We start from the raw sequence: 13,867 nt of genomic DNA, 5'->3' as shown, positions 1-13,867 counted from the left end.
AATACTTTATAGTATTGGAATGTTGTACAAAAATCCCACTTTCACTCTGAAGGCAAAAATCAATTTAGACTTAAAGTCATGCTGCAATTCTGCATCATTCTTTTTCAATTAAGTTTTTTGCATACATTCTTTATGATGTCATTTCTACATTCCTGCAACAGATGTTTGTTTATATCCCAATTTACTAAAATGCTGCCGTACTAGTTCCTGCTATTTTCAACCTAACCTCTACAACTAGCTTATGTTTCCAAAACACAGTACAATAAATGTTTTCTTAAACTTGTCCCCTCCATCTACTGCTAAGAATCACCATCCCTGATCATTACACAATAGTGCATGTTGCTCTGAAAAGGCGCTTGACTGTGTTTAAAAAAAAAATGGGGGAGGGAAAGGGGGAATAAGTCATGACACGTGGCTAAAAATATATGCATCAGCAGATCAAAAAATAGACGACTTTGGGGTTTTGCATGAACAATTAGCTACTGTGTTCCCTTTGTCAGGACCTGATTTTACACGGGAGCTACACTGCAATAATTCAGCCTCCTAAGAACAGCTATCTAATGATAAATTCTGCTTGGTAGGGATCTGGTCTTGCACACGTACACACAGAGAACTCTATATGACTGTATTTAGTCATCTAAATAACTGCCCATACGTAATCAAGCACAGTTATATTAAATAATAAAACCTTGTAGAATTACCTTTCTGGAGAGCTAGTGCTTCATAATACTGACTGCATCACTTCCATGCATCAAAAGGCATGGGACGATCCCCAGGTGCTACCACAATGCAAGTGAAAGATTGCTTTAGCACTAATAATGTGGGAACAAGAGTATTTGGGGTACTGTTGTCAAATAAATTAAACAGGCAAGCAGTAGTGGCCAGTGGGTTCACCTTTCTGGACAAACACCCCAAACCTGGTCTGTCACAAATGGTTAAAACTTCAGCTTTCAAAAGGTACTGAGGTTAAGCTTACGTAAGGCTTTGCAGGTATGCTAAGAACTCCAAAGTACTTAGCAACCTTAAAAAATTTCGACTCGGTTGTGTAAAAAATAAGCCAGAATTTTTGAAGTCTCCAGATGGTATTTAGAGACCTCAAGGGAGGTACAACCTTGCGGAATTAGGTTCGTATATTTTACTGAATAAATTCAGGGGCTAGAGCACTTGAAGGCTCCCATGCTTATACTGAACTTTAAGACCCCTTTTTCGGTATAAAAAATATTTCAATGTATTTGCTATGTGTGATACTGGCAGGGAGTTTAATGCAAGCCTGGGAGATCACGAGTGGTAGGTGAGGGGCCAAGCCGCTAACTGCTGCCTTGCACCCAGCCTCCTGGGAGAAGCGGCTCATTTAGGGTGAAAAGCCCAACCTTTCTTATCTACAACAGGCTCTAAAAACTAGCATATTTTAAACACATTCACCTCCTAGGCTACCTATGCTTGATGGATTTTTTATGTAATTTAAAACCAGTCTCATTTCACACATAAGACTATTTCTTAAAGCTTTTGACTGCAAATCGAAGCACAAAACATCAGTTCAAACCTATTTTAATTACAGGAAATTAGGCAGGGCTTTCCCCTTCTACATTCCTCTTATTAAAATTCAAAACAAGAAAAAACCTCCCTATCTTATAACCTGATGTGAAATTTGTTTCTCCTGCAGCCCACTGCCTCTTCCAAAAGGCAAGCCCCGCTTTCTAAGCACCAGTCAATTGGTATTAAAGGTGATTGCAATAAAACAAATTAATCATTCAAATCTCAATGAAGTGTCAAGTACAAGAAGGTGAAAAATTAGAAGAGTATCTATTTACACAAAGAAAAGTGGTGGAATAAATAGCAATCCATTTACCTTGCTACTGAGTAGGATACATTGCTGTGAAGATAGTTTTACCTATGAACAAGGCTCTTTTCAATTAAGATGAATAAAGTAACCACAGAAAAATGTGATAGATAGTGAATAGGTGGATAGATGGAGAAATGACTAATATAGAAGGTAGCAAGCTAAAATAAAGTTATCTTTATTAACAAATGTATCTATGTATCTTGACTTTATTAATAGCTACAGTTGTTAAAAACTATACAATTTCCCAAAAGTGTAGGAGTAGAGACTAGAGTGGGAGGTCTGAAAAGCACCTTGATAGTTAGAGAACAGGCAACTGAGAAATTAGCTGATTAGACAAAACAGCCTCCTCATTTAGCAGTGAAGGAGTCATTCAGAGACAATTTCGAGTGGCAATCAAAGGTAGACATGGTAGATTTTATTTAAAGGATGCTCTGAATAGTTTCAGCTGCAAAACTATAGGCCTTGCTCAACATTAAGTACACTACATAGGGTAAAACAATGTCAATTATATCCATGATCCAGCAGATTGGGGTCAATTCAGACATTTAGGATGGTGAGCATGTGGAACGAACATTCATTCCACAGATGTCAAAGTGAAAGTTATCAAACCAACCTCATACTTTCCCCTTCCCCTGGTATCTGCTGGCAGAACCTGCCTTCCCCTCTCTTTATTAAGACTGGAGCACCCCACCTCAGGCATCACTGGCACAACACGGACCCAACAACACTTCTGCACTGGTTGCCCACAGCTACGTGCTATGTATGAAGACGAGCTGCACGTCCTTCCTAGTCAAGCGTTTGAGTATCTGTACTCACCTAACAACTGCTCAGCAGGTAGTTTGACCATCTAAATGAAGAGAGGTGTCACTCCAAAGCCCCCGTGAGAAGGTTTAAAGAGACAAAAATGGACAACAAAGAGCCGGGACCTCTGAAGTCAATCACGTGCTCAAGTCCAATTTCCATGTCCACACAAAGCATCTCCATCATTGCAAGGCACCCTCTTAGTTAACAAGTGCTTTGGAAATTTCGACAGAGCTAATGCTTTCCAAACTCCATTTTTTCCTCAAGAAAAATCCATTTGTTTGCTTTATAGTAGGTCTTTTAAAAGGGAGTCATAACTGATGGATTACAACATGTTTCTACCTTTTCAATCTGAATTTCATAAGAATAAAATAAACCACAAATGAAAGTGCTTGTACCAGGCACGTTGAACCTTTCTTCTTCTATTAGCATATCAGTCTGCAATCATAACTAGATCAATAGCGAAGATATCTGCTTAAAAGAGCACCATGCTTTCTTTTGTCAGAAATTCATTACTTTTTATTAGGGTCATTGCTTGAAAACTTCAAAACACCATATGGACCTAATTGTGGTTTATTTTGGCAAAAAGGAAGACACTGTAGAACAATTGAGGCATTACATTCTACAATTCCATTACTTTCATCCCTCTCAGTTTTATTACTGTGTCATTAAAGGCAACTTGAGTGAGCGAAGAATTATAGTGTCATGTGTACGGGCTAGTAGATTAATAACAAAACACACTCAAGTTTAAAGGTATCTAACAGCTGTTTTCATTATTTTGTGTAAATACGCTTGAAGCATATCTATCTGATTAGTGGATAGAGTGCTCTTCTCTGTCACATGCCATGGGCACTGCTATGTGCAAGTAATCAAAGTGCTCAGAAAATGAGTTTACATTGTTCACTGCTGAAATACACAAATGTCAGAAAGTGACTGCGCATCAAAGCTTAGGCAAATCATCTGCTGCAAACAAACAGACTCCAATGCACATTTCAGCTTTAAACATTCCTCTGCAGCACAATGACTGAACAGGACTTATTGCTAGCCAAAATGAAGTGACGCCTGCGGAATAATAAGTTGCTAACGTATAGATGCACAAACAAGTCCAGCATTGAATAGCTCGGAGAAGAGCTCAGCTACTTTCAGAAATAACACGTAAGGTTTTAATGTCACGAATACTGAGTAAATTTATGGATATCATAAAAGGTATCATTGGGGAAAAAAAATATCTGTTATTCCCTTTTTTTTTTTTGTGACCTGGTTACCAGGAATCCTGACAGATAATCCCTCCTTTTACTGGCAACAAAAGCAACACGGTTTAGGCCCCCTAAAAGGGTCAAATCCTCTCTTTTCAGTATATAGGCACATCGCTCAAGATCAGTTAATTCAAAAATCAGATTTCAGATAACATAAATGAACTCAGAAATCAAAAGACCTGATGAAGTTTGATGAAGGACAGATAAAATTTCAGTCACTGAAAGAAATTACTGCATAAAGATTTCTTCTTTCTGTGATTCATTTGCTTCTAGCACAGATTGAGGCAATTTTAGCATTAAACTACTGTATACAAGGATGAGAATGAAAGAGCCACTCAGATTCATCAGAAAAATAAAGTTGAAATAAAGTCAATCTGACTTCAACGAGCTCAACAAAAGAATTTTATTCAAATGCTTCAGTAAGTAAGAGTAAACTGAGGTAAAACTGAGAAGGATGCTTACAGAGCTGTGATACCCAAAACATGATGCCTGGGATGGCTCCCACCAAAGCACCCTTCACCTAGCGCCTTCCCAAGCACTGCAGCCGTCAGCCCTTCGTACCTCTGTGGTTTGTGTTGTCTTCTGAGGGATGCTCTGTCTCATCTCTTGAATCCCGAAATGCACTGGTCTAGCTGAAGCCCTTGAGCATCGTTTAAGGCCAAGGTTCCTGTACTGTGATGCACAATTAACGTCATAGCTGTTTGCCTCCTCAAGCTGCTCCCTGTGCTGGCACCTGCACCCACGGGCACAGGACATGCGGGCAGACCACGCTGCCACCTCCTCCTTCACTTTTGCCCCTCCACTTATAGTTTCACATCATAAGCCACAAAACAACCAAGTGCAAGGCTGGTACTCTGAGAACTCCAGCACATCATTGCAAGAGGAAAGGAGGAATCAAATGCCCTGGCCACGATGTGGCTTCTTCAAAAACCAATAAAATGTCCAGATGATCCCAGTAAATAGAGACAGAAACATTCCTCTCATTCCCTTCCTTCCCACCTTGGTCATTGTGAATCTGGTGAATAAAAAGCCCTCCTGATCCCAAAGAAGATGAGTGGTTAAACACGTGCCCAAGACCTGCCTTGCAGGACACCGCTCATTTGAGAGGCACCTGCCTGAAGAAATACAAGACAAACACAATGGACATTACACAGGACAGGCTCAATATCCTCAGTGCCCTTTATACAAGGGAAGCACATGAGATCCTGCATGGAGCACTTCACATCTCAATCTGTGGTATCAAGACTGAAGTCAGTATGGGACCAAGTCATAGTCCTCCTTTCACCTTCATTTCGGGGATGTCATCATAGCAAACATCTAAACTGTCTGGCACTACCCCAGACAAATCAAATTCCCCTTAAAATTCAGTAGTGTTGTGACAGTCATTTCAAAATGAAATGTCTCTAAGAAAAACAAAAATCAAAACAAACAACCCCCCCCACACACACCCTTTTTCTCATTGCCAGTCTGAGTCATTTAATAATGACCAATTTATACCTAGTGGATACTGCAAGGATTATCCTTGAACTTAAATAATTCCTCCTCTTCCATGGCATTTATCCTCTGACTGAATTTGCAAAGATTAACGTGTATCCCCTTCTGAACCTTTATTTTACTAGGACAAGTGAACCATCCTCTTTTAATCTGTTCTCATAATGCAGACTCTCCTAATCGTCCTACAGCAGCAATTCTCTGCACCTGTTTCACAATTTACATGAGTCTTTCCTGAACACAGGTGAGGAGAACAACATACAATTTTTCAGTGCTTCACATTGGGACAACAAAAAGCATCTTAAAAAAAAAAATCTCTTCTTGTGCACATAAGAATCACATAACTTCCCTGCACATGCATTTGGTATGGTTCAGCCGCACTGCTGCTTGGTACCTCTCCAACAGCAAGAAGTTTACACATCCACGTCTTCTTTATATTCTGTATTTACCTGCCTAGTCGTACAGACCCATCCACAATTGAGCACACAACGAGCTGCAGAAGGAAGAGCTGCCCACTCCCTCTCTTTAGCAGCTCTGAGAGCCACCAGCTAGAACTGATCCACGATCACAGTGTTTACCCCAACATTTGTGAGGCAAAGTCATGGACATCCATCAGTCCCTTCAACTAGTGCAGAACCAGTTCTAGGACACCAGTGGCTTCTAGACACTACCAAAAGTAATACGAACCTTAGTTAAAAGGCCAAAATCTCACCTGTTTGCATGCTTATCACTAGGGCTTGGCAATAGAGGACAAGCAGAAGGACCCAGCCTCGTCATGGTGGTGAGGCATTGCACACCATTAGCCCCATGGCTAGTTGGCCATCAGCTAAAATAGAGACAACCTGTCCTCCTGGTGATTCCTGACATCATAAAGGTGGGAGAAAATACCCAAAGACAGATAAATTCTTTAGTTTTCTACAAGCCTGACCTGAGTGCTACTTAGGAGTCATCTTACACAAGGCTTGCAGTTTTATGAAGAACCTACTCTAGACTTAATCACAGGTTGGCTGATTCAATTAGCATCTGATTGGTTTTTTGTTGGCTCTTTTTAGTGCCTACAATAGTGTTTGAAAAACAGACTGAACGCAACAATATTTTGTTTAGACTTCATCTATTTTCAAAACCACTTTGATATGAGTAGGGATTTCCCAACACACAAAATGCCCCTTCTTTAAGAAACAGGCACTATAACCCAAAGATTTTTTCTGATGCATTCTTGAGGAAAAGAAGCTGGAAAAACATTCCTGGATGTGGATCTCCCATAGCTCTCAACCAACATCCCTACGACTTGCAGACGATACGCCACAAACTCTGATGAGCCTTCATTACTATTTAGAAACGCATCTTTTCAATAGTAAAGCTGAACAGCCTCCTACCTTAAAAGCACTTCTGGTACGTTTACATTGGGATTTTCATATTTTTAAATGTATGCTATTTGAATTATTTAAAGGGAAAAAGAGGAGGATTATTTCATCTGGGAGTCACAACTGAGCAGGGGGAATGTCCAAAATATAAAATATTAAATATTCCTAGTTGCAAATGCAAAAGCAAAAAAGTAAAAAACCTAAACATATTAAAATATTCCTTGCACAACAAAGAAATTATCTGTGATTTTGCAAAATTAAAAATCATTTAACTTCATCCCATTTGGTTTTGTATAAATAAAACATCTATATTAAATTGTTCTTATACATTACATAAAGGTCATCTTCATAGGACTACAAAGCCATGTTTCAAGTTTCCTTTTCACACTTAAAGCAGGGCTTGTACTTGTTCCTCACTGTAATTTTATTCTCTTTTTCTTTACCCTCTGAAGCTCCCATAGAATATCTTGCTATCTGCTGTTCTGTCACTTCCATCTAACAGTATCTCTAACTGGCATTATAACTTGAATTGGCTGGCTGCAAACTAGCACACAACAGTGCTCAAAGCAGATCTCATCCACTTAAGTTTTAGTTTTACATTTAATAATGATTTGCAAGGCTATCTACCAGTTCTTTCTTACGAAGGAAAGAACTTACCCTTTCTTCACTCTTTGAAAGGCTCTGCTTTTTTATTTCTTTATTATTTTATTTTCCCTCCAAACTAATACTGCATTCAAGATGAAGTGAGGCTTTTCAGAAGGTACTGCCATTCCCCCATGGCTGGTAACAGAGATTTCTTCATTTTCCTTAAAATGATTTCCGACAACATTTTGTATTCTCAGTGAAGAATCTCCCAAAAATCTGACATCCTTTTCCTATTTCTTATCTTCACTGCAATTTTTAGCACGATACCTACTTTCTTTTCTGTTATATTAGAACGACAAATGCCCAGAACATTTAAACAATAAGGTTCTGTCACTGTAGCAACTAGGAGGTAATATGATCAATATGACTGTCAGAATTCTGTAAGCACGAAATTACTTTTAATAAAAAAACAAACAACAAAAAAAAACAACACACAAGTAAAAGATTACTTCTTTGTAATCTTCATGAATTTTGTATAAAAAATACAAAATTTTTCAAATGTTGAAGGGCAGTATTTTGAAATGCAAAATTTCAGTAGGGGCAGATTTGCCTATAAAAACCACTTTCTGCACACGTGAAAGATGTAAGCCCGTACCTTCATATGGATTGGAGCTAAATTGGACACAGCCACATCACTCGATTCCCAGCTTTTAGTTTTGTGTGCCACCTCTTTCCACCTGCGGTAACGTTGTAATCATGCAGAGTGCCAAGCGCCCTCAGCTCTGAATGACTGCAGTGAAAATGAGGGTATTTAGCGTTTCGCAGGATTCTACCATTAATCAATAGCCTTTTTCCACTTTGAATAGAAGGAAAAACAGCTTTATTTTAAGTCTGTCATGACAATTTTAACCAATTAAATTGAAACTTCACCGAGCCTTATTACAACAATTTGATGCAAACTCTGACAGCATTTCATGTCTGCATCATCTTGGATGGGGGGGACAGTTAACCCCATCCCAGCCTTAAGGAGGAAGATGCTGCTGGGAAAGGAAGAGAGAAAAAATGGATGGAGAACTGAGCAAGGTGCAAGGAAGTGCAAAGCAGGGCTCACATTTATTATGCTTTGAAATAGGTAGCATAAGATTATATCAAATAGATGAAAACCTTTGACAGTGTGGAAATTAATGGAAAAAAATATGTGTTTTTCTGTTCTGAGTAAGTGTAGCTGAATTACTGCATTACAGATAGACGATTCCTAGAAGAATTAAAAACACCACCCGTATCAGTTTCTGATGAAGGTGTCATTTTCATTTCCTCTCCCATGACATCCCCCAGCTTCAAATGCCCACACACATTACAACAAGGTAGCCTATTCTCTTTGCAAGTTGCGGTGAAATTATTATGCATGAAAGTGCATAATAATCCAGTCCAGTCCAGTCGTGACTCTACCACCGACTTCCTACATGAATATGCACGAATCAATTAAACCTCTGAATGCATCAATTTCCTTTTCAATGTAGCAATGATAATAATAATAATAGCTGCCTATTGTATGGGGCACCGCATGTAATATTTTTAATGCCTGCTAATGAAATGTGCTATTAATTATTAGAGTGTAGTTTGGCTTTGAAAGCCAAGGATGAGCGCGCCTCAACTTTGCATTCAAAGTGACACAACCAAAAACCTCGACCGCTTCCAAAATGCGGAGTCAAATGGTTTTTCAATCTGCATGGGGGCTTTCAGATCCCTGCAGAGAGGCTGCATTGAGGTTTGCAGCTAAGGGGTTAATCGGACGAGATGGGAGTGGTTACGGGCTTGGTGCCACAGGTTTTGCCCTTTGTGGCTTCTCACATCCCAGACTTGGAAAATATGAGCTGTGATACTGAGAAAGGTAAGAAGCCAGCACAGCCCCATAGTGATAAATGAGTTTGCATCATCTGTCATTAGAACTTCCTGCCAACAGGGTCATTCCCTATTAAATTACCACTTGTCAATGTTTAAAATACTGATTGATAAATGACTGTGCCAAAACTGATAACACGACAGCTTTTATTTTCTAATATTCTTGGTTACCACATTCTGCTACTTCAAGATACAGATATAGTAGGGATTTTTTTTTCCCAAGTACTTTAGTGAAAGACAATTTAATCTAATACAAAACTAGCAGGTACTGTATAATGATTGGTCCTGATATACATTACATACTATTCTTCTTGCCAAAATAAACCTACTGGCGATTTAGTGATACGGGTAGATCCAAGTTTCACATTTCATCAAATGCTAGTAATCTGTTTTATCAATATAAACTGCATTTTAATGAAAAAATTCTTTTCTTCAGTACACTTCACTTTTAATGCCCCAGAGTATAATAATTCGTTCATGCTGTAGAACAAGAATGTTTTACAAGACCTTAACTCTCCAGAGAAATTTCTCTGTAAATACAAAATGCAAGTTTTATGGGAATGTGTTGTATGCAACATGAGCAGTACCCAACATAATAAAAAACTGGGTTGCACAGAGAATTCTGCTTAAGTATCCTTGTGAGCTATTGTGAGCCTAAATGGTTATTATGACAGCACTGAGTTGAATACCTATACGACTGATAAAAGGGAGTCAGTAAAACTATTTCTGTCTCTGACTAGATAAAAAGAAATGAGGTTTTTGGAGAGTTTCACGAAAGAAATGCACCCCAGCAGACTGTTCAGGCAGGCATCCCGCTGGGAGGGCACTGTCAGGATGCTGCTGGCGAATCCTGGGGGCAAGACCCACACTTTTGGCTTATGAACACCAGGCTGAGGCAATGGCTACTGCCCAGGGTTAGCACAGATACTTGGGCATCCTGCCCTGATGGCACAAGGGCACGTGTGGAAGGAAGCGCCACGCGGGAGCGCGCCACTGGGTTTGGGTGTTTGAGTCGCCCTTCATCGAGTTCACCCAATTCCTCACTGCTCTTAGCTCTCACCCTGAGGTACAGAGGGTGACCGACCTGCAGCCAAAGCCCCAGAACTGAAATACTGAATTTTCTGCCCCTTTTTAGCCAGCACTGCGCTTTCCCCCCAGCTGGCGTTATGGCCCAGATCTTGCGAGCATCCCGCCCGCTGTCTAAGTGCCAACACCAGTGCTCCGACTTGCAGCAGGCGAGGAGGAAAGCCATTCAGGGCAGTAATTTCCCTCACCCAGTGCTTCAGCTGCAAGCCCCAAGGTAGGAGCACTCTATCGGCGTTTTCTAATTATGCTAACTACCCATAAACTGTGGTGGCAGGGAGGCTATGCCTACTGGAGAGCACAGGGCACCGCGGAGCTACCCAAGCCACCCCTAAGCATGGGAGCTAGAATCACTGTCATTAGCATGGTATTCCACCTGAAGTAATATATACTATTGCACTGGAAGGCTAATTAGCCCAAAACTGTGCTTCTAAGGTACACTCCTTCCAACAAGCAAGCCAGCTCACTAGAGCTCACTCGGGTACCACTGCAGCGCATCCCTCGGTGCAACACATCCGCATCCCAGTGCCCATCCACAGCTTTGGGATCCTGGGGTTCAGGTCTTCCCCTGCTCGTTGGCATCTGTATTATCCAGCACTGCAAAGCTATTGCGTGGTGTTATGGTTACAGGGGAAGAGGGAGCCTCTCAGTTATCTAAACAGGGGTCTAAGCAAGCCTGATCCCAGAAAAGCAAGGTGGGAGAATTATTATTTTTTTTTATTCCCCAAACCAGGCTCCTTCAAACATGACAGTCATGTTTCTGTACAAGAAATGCTGCCAGTGTCTTTTAAAAACCTCAGCTTTAGTTAGAAACTCCCTTAACTGGCCATAAAGTATTCTCAGAACTGGAAAATTCTGCCTCTCTTATGCTATAACTAAAAAATATAAAATTGAATGGTTGAAAATGTCCCGTTAACTGTGCTAAGTTATAAAAGCAAATTAAGAAACAACATTCTAAAATCTTTAATTCTACTCCAAAATGTGCAGATAGTACAAGACACTAACTAACAAGTTCCAATTAAAAGAAACTATTGCTGTCTTCGGCTGTCATCTCAGTCGTGTTTCTTCTGTATTATTCCACCTTAGCCCAACGTGCATTTTGGGCTCTTAGGAACATTACTTTCTTCTTGCTTACAAAAACATTTTCTTTTCTACTACATCACGATAATGGTAAAGACATACTACAACCAGCAGAATAGTATTAATAACTAAAATCTACAGTACAATTTCAATTGAAATGAATTCCAAGGAGCGCCCAACCTGGCCCAGCTTTACCAACTGCCGAAGACGGCATCGATGCAGATGGGGTGAGAGAACTCACACAGTTCTCAGCAGAGAACATCCAGAGGTGTACCAGCAGGGCTTGCGGGTGTAAGGAGATCTAAGTACCAAAGACAGCATCACTAGAGAGTTTTGTTCTTGTACCGTAGTTTTTGAGTGCACAAACAAAACCAGATGATATCAAAATAAACTCCATTGATAGTATAGACCCCAAAAAGTTTTTTCTTACATTATAATAGAAAATAAATTGAAATTTAACAATGGCAACGTAAGTGTGAATTACAACATATTTGATTTGCTGAGTAAAATCTGTTACCCAGCACATATGGCTCCTAAGATCAGCTACTGGTCTACATTCCTTGCAATACCTCTGCAGTAAGAAGTGACAGCCTTAACTTGGACTTTTATTTGTCTATAAGCTTAGAAGTGTTGTGATATACACTTCTACATAACACACTTTATCAGAATGGATAAAGAGAAGAATTCAAAGTCAGAAATGATGGAGGATGAATATATATATGGAATAGCTGTGGTACCACAGGATGCAGTACGGAAGCTACTCATTGTCACAACTAGAGAACAGGAGGATTAGGTCCGAAAATTTCTTATTCTGCTGAATCCTCAAAGCTTTTCATCTCTTTTCATGGTCAGATAAGGACCACAGTCTGGTTGTTTGCTCTGGGAACAAGAGGTGCCCTTACGACAAATCTTTATTATAAACTAAGTCTCCTCATAAAATGCATCAGTAACTTTTTCTCACAGGTAGTATAAAAGCAGTGATTAGATGCCCATCTCAAATATTTAAATACACACTATGCAGAGGTATAATGCTACATCTGATAATATCTCCTTCGTCGTTATGCCTTCACTCCTAACTGATCATTTACTGTGCTGCTTGTGCTAGGTTGTGTAGCCATCATCTCCAGTAATCACATTAAAAAGTAAATACATTACAGGATTTAATCATATGACATGCTCTTTTAATACACTGGTTTTTGATCAAAGGTCAGACATATTTTCTTTTATTTACCCTACAATTGCAGTATTAAACCAAAATAATCTTAAAAAGATCACGAGCACAGGTGTGATGATGATTTCTTTGATCACCTCAGTCCAAATTAAGGTTATATTTAAGACACAAGCACACCCTTCAACATTCACATGCGAAATAAAAGAGGTCAAAGTAAAGAAAAAATCACCCTGGTTATTTTGCCTTCAGAATTTTTAAATATTTTCCCAACATCTCAGCAAAATTATGCATTTTAAAAAGACTGCAGGCACTGAAATGATTGTCAGTCATGCAAATAATCACTTACTTACACTGTATGAGTTTGGTTTGGATAAAGCAAATTACCATTTGAAAATAACTTGAAAAACACTCTGGGCTAAGAGCTTGCTTTATAAATTTTAGCTTGGCCACAATTTTTCTTAACCTTTTTCTCCTCGATCTCCACTCAGTCACTATAGTAATGCAGACTAAATTAAAAAACAGCATTCAGTTTCCACAGGTGCATTCAACATTATTTAAAGCATGATCTTGTAGAGAAATAGTAAATATTGGCTGCAGCTGAAGGTCAAAAACCAAACAACTTACACAGAAGCTTTCCTCTCCTATGCTTCCTGTCTTTCTGTGCTAATAATACTGCTTCTTGCCTTAAAAAGAATGGAACTTATATCTAGAGGTAGTTTTTGACTAAAATGTATGTTAGGAATAACAGATTACAGCTGATATTAATCCATATTTCTAAATACTCTGCTGAGAAAGTTGTTCAGTCACACAGTTATGTTTATGAGTATCTTAGTTTTGTCCATCTGCTGCTGAAAATGGCTTTTCAATATGATGTCAAGTGCAACAACCACAATAAAAACATGAGCGGTGTCCTGCTTTGTGAGATGAGAATTAACATGAGAGCTGGACATTAACATGAGCATGTGATGAGACCTTTCCACTTCACCACTTGGGTAGCAGATCACCAGTTTTACCAAAGAAATCTTCTGCTTTCTTAGCAGAAACCTTAAGGACATGGTCTCTAAGAAGCCAAGGGCGATCCTCGGAGATGTACAGGTTTGGATCTCCACTGCCATACAGACAGCCATGGCCCTAAGCAACACTGGAGGATTTTCACCCACTTGACAAAAACATAGCTTTAAAGACTTAACTTTAGGCATTGATTTTTAAAGGATTTGCATTAGTGCTTTAGAATATGTTTACCAAGTGACTGAAATGCAAACTTTGCATCATAAGCATCAATAGAGTGCGA

The 13,867-nt window shown here is 39.4% G+C and overlaps 1 protein-coding gene across 36 annotated transcripts in view; it reads right to left on the bottom strand.

The window, feature by feature from the left end:
• The window catches only part of GTDC1 (glycosyltransferase like domain containing 1), a 182,132-nt gene that overhangs the window by 73,921 nt on the left and 94,344 nt on the right, over positions 1 to 13,867 (bottom strand). The gene's annotated exons all lie outside the window — the stretch shown is intronic.

This window comes from Anas acuta, chromosome 6 (genome assembly GCF_963932015.1).
Source record: "Anas acuta chromosome 6, bAnaAcu1.1, whole genome shotgun sequence".
Lineage (NCBI taxonomy): Eukaryota > Metazoa > Chordata > Aves > Anseriformes > Anatidae > Anas > Anas acuta.
Note: the sequence above shows the minus strand (reverse complement) of the source record. Positions and strands in the feature narration are given on the sequence as shown.